The sequence below is a fragment of the Olea europaea genome, chromosome 8 (assembly GCF_002742605.1).
Source record: "Olea europaea var. sylvestris chromosome 8, O_europaea_v1, whole genome shotgun sequence".
In the NCBI taxonomy this organism is placed as follows: Eukaryota; Viridiplantae; Streptophyta; class Magnoliopsida; order Lamiales; family Oleaceae; genus Olea; species Olea europaea.
The window spans coordinates 2731586-2735458 of record NC_036244.1 but is presented as its reverse complement, the minus strand read 5'-3'; the positions used below and the strand labels follow the sequence as shown (position 1 = coordinate 2735458).

Below are 3873 nucleotides of genomic sequence, written 5' to 3'. Positions count from 1 at the left end.
ATCCAAGCATTACAAATAAGCAAGTGCTTGTTCTTCCATAAATGGCCGAAATCACCCATACGACATGAGGAAATGGGTGGGTTTAATCCAAAAAGATCGGTACATTTTCGAAAAGTACTTATGGGTCCAAAACGGACACCGTATGCAAAAGTCACACTCAGTTCTTCGGTCCCCGACAATCCAAGCATTCCAAATAAGCAAGTGCTTGTTCTTCCACAAATGGCTGAAATCACTCATTTGATGCGAGAAAAAGGGTGGGTCTAGTCCAAAAGGTTCGCTACATTTTCGAAAAGTACTTATGGGCCCAAAACGGACGCCGTATGCAAAAGTCACACTCAGTTCTTCGATCGTCGACAATCCAAGCATTCCAAATAAGCAAGTGCTTGTTCTTCCACAAATGGCCAAAAACACTCATATGACACGAGAAAATTGGTAGGTTCAATCCTAAAGGATCGCTACATTTCCGAAAAGTACTTATGGGCCCGAAACGGACACTGTATGCGAAAGTCACACTCAGTTCTTCGATCGTCGACAATCCAAGCATTCCAATTAAGCAAGTGCTTGTTATTCCACAAATGGCCAAAATCCCTCATACGCTGCAAGGAAACGGGTGGGTTCAATCCAAAAGGATCGCTACATTTCCGAGAAGTGCTTATGGGCCCAAAACGGACACCGTATACAAAAGTCACACGCAGTCCTTTGATCGCCGACAATCTAAGCATTCCAAATAAGCAAGTACTTGTTCTTCCACAAATGGCCAAAATCTCTCATATGACATGAGGAAAAGGGTGGGTTCAGTCGAAAAGAATCGCTACATTTTTGAAAAGTACTTATCGGACCAAAATGGACACCGTATGCAAAAGTCAAACTCAGTTCTTCGATCGTCGACAATGCAAGGGTTCCAAATAAGCAAGTGCTTGTTCTTACACAAATGGCCAATATCCGTAATACATCATGGCGATGTTGTGAGTTCAATTCAAAAGGGTCGCTACATTTCCGAAAAGTACTTATGGGCTCGAAACGGACACTGTATGCGAAAGTCACACTCAGTTCTTCGATCGCCGACAATCCAAGCATTCCAAATAAGCAAGTGCTTGTTCTTTCACAAATGGACAAAAATCCATTATACGTCACGGTGAAGCTATGAGTTCAATTCAAAAGGGTCGCTACATTTTCGAAAAGTATTTATGGGCCCAAAACGGACACCGTATGCAAAAGTCACACTCAGTTCTTCGATCGCCGACAATCCAAGCATTCCAAATAAGCAAGTGCTTGTTCTTCTGAAAATGGCTGAAATCATTCATATGACATGAGGAAAAGGGTGGGTTGAGTCTAAAAGGATCACTACATTCTCGAAGAGTACTTATGGGACCAAATCGGACACCGTATGCAAAAGTCACACTCAGTTCTTCGACGAGCGTTCCAAATAAGCAAGTGCTTGTTCTTACACAAATGGCCAATATCCGTAATACGTCACGACAAAGTTGTGAGGTCAATTCAAAAGGGTCGCTACATTTCCGAAAAGTACTTATGGGCCCAAAACGGACACCGTATGCAAAAGTCACACACAGTTCTTCGATCGCCAACAATCCAAGCTTTCCAAATAAGCATGTGCTTGTTCATCCAAAAATGGCCAAAATCACTCATACGACACGAGGAAAAGGGTGGGTTTAGTCCAAAAGGAACAAAATTTCTAAAAAGTACTTATGGGCCCAAAACCAACACCGTATGCAAAAGTCACACTCAGTTCTTCGATCGCCTATAATCCAAGCATTCCAAATAAGCAAGTGCTTGTTCCCCACAAATGGCCAAAATCACTCATACGACTCGTGAAAATGGGTGGGTTCAATCCAAAAGGACCGCTACATTTTCGAAAAGTACTTATGGGCCCAAAACGGACAACGTATGCAAAAGTCACACTCAGTTCTTCAATCACCGACAATCCAAGCATTCCAAATAAGTCAGTTCATGTTCTTACACAAATGGCCAAAATCTCTTATACGACGTGAGGAAAAGGGTGAGTTCAATCCAAAAGGACCGCTACATTTTCGAAACGTACTTATGGGCCCAAAACGGGCACCGTTTGCAAAAGTCACGCTCAGTTCTTCGATTGCCGACAATCCAAGCATTCCAAATAAGCAAGGGCTTGTTGTTCCAAAAATGGCGAAAATCCCTCATACGTTGCAAGGAAAAGGGTGGGTTCAATCCAAAAGGATCGCTACATTTTCGAAAAGTACTTATGGGCCCAAAGCGGACACAGTATGCAAAAGTCACACTCAGTTCTTCGATCGCCGACAATCCAAGCATTCCAAATAAGCAAGTGCTTGTTCTTCCACAAATGGCCGAAATCATCCATAAGACACGAGGAAATGGGTGGGTTCAAACCAAAAAGATCGGTACATTTTCAAAAAGTACTTATGGGTCCAAAACGGACACCGTTTGCAAAAGTCACACTCAGTTCTTCGATCTCCGACAATCCAAGCATTCCAAATAAGCAAGTGCTTGTTCTTCCACAAATGGCCAAAATCACTCGTTCAACGCGAGAAAAAGGGTGGGGTCAGTCCAAAAGGTTCGCTACATTTCGAAAAGTACTTATGGGCCTAAAACGGACACCATATGCAAAAGTCATACTCAGTTCTTCGATTGCCGACAATCCAAGCATTCCAAATAAGCAAGTGCTTGTTCCTCCACAAATGGTCGAAATCACTCATACAACGCTAGGAAAAGGTTGGGTTCAGTCCAAAAGGATCGCTACATTTTCGAAAAGTACCTATGGGCCCAAAAGGGACACCGTATGCAAAAGTCATACTCAGTTCTTCGATCGTCGACAATCCAAGCGTTCCAAATAAGTAAGTGCTTGTTCCTCCACAAATGGCCAAAATCACTCATACGACCCGCAGAAATAGGTGGGTTTAATCCAAAAGGATCGCTACATTTTCGAAAAGTACTTATGGGCCCAAAACGGACACCGTATGCAAAAGTCACACTCAGCTCTTCGATCACCGACAGTCTAAGCATTCCAAATAAGCAAGGGCTTGTTGTTCCACAAATGACAAAAATCCCTCATACGTTGCAAGGAAAAGGGTGGGTTCAATCCAAAAGGATCGCTACATTTCCAAAAAGTCCTTATGGGCCCAAAACGGACACCGTATGCAAAAGTCACACTCAGTACTTCGATCGCCGACAATCTAAGCATTCCAAATAAGCAAGTGCTTGTTCTTCCACAAATGGCTGAAATCACCCATACGACACGCGGAAATGGGTGGATTCAATCAAAGAGGATCGTTACATTTTCGAAAAGTACTTAGGGGCCCAAAACGGACACCGTATGCAGAAGTCACACTCAGTTCTTCGATCCCCGGCAATCCAAGCATTCCAAATAAGTAAGTGCTTGTTTTTCTGCAAATGGTCGAAATCATTCATTCGACGTAGGAAAACGGGTGGGCTCAGTCCTAAAGGATCGCTACATTTCTGAAAAGTACTTATGGGCCGAAAACGGATTCCATATGCAAAAGTCATACTCAGCTCTTCAATCGCCGACAATCCAAGCGTTCCAAATAAGCAAGTGCTTATTCTTCCACAAATGCCCAAAATCACTCATACGACGCGAGAAAATTGGTAGGTTCAATCCAAAAGGAACGCTACATTTTCGAAAAGTACTTATGGGCCCAAAATGGACACCATATGCAAAAGCCACACTCAATTCTTCGATCGCCGACAATCCAAGCGTTCCAAATAAGCAAGTGCTCGTTCTTCCACAAATGGCCAAAAATTTATTGTACGTCACGACGAAGCTATGAGTTCAATTCAAAAGGGTCGCTACATTTTCTAAAAGTACTTATAGGCCCATAACGGACACTGTATGCAAAAGTC

At 43.0% G+C, this 3873-nt stretch overlaps 1 protein-coding gene across 1 annotated transcript in view; it reads left to right on the top strand.

Moving 5' to 3' along the window:
• The window catches only part of LOC111398170 (glutathione S-transferase T1-like), a 23585-nt gene that overhangs the window by 17984 nt on the left and 1728 nt on the right, over nucleotides 1–3873 (top strand). The window lies entirely within an intron of this gene.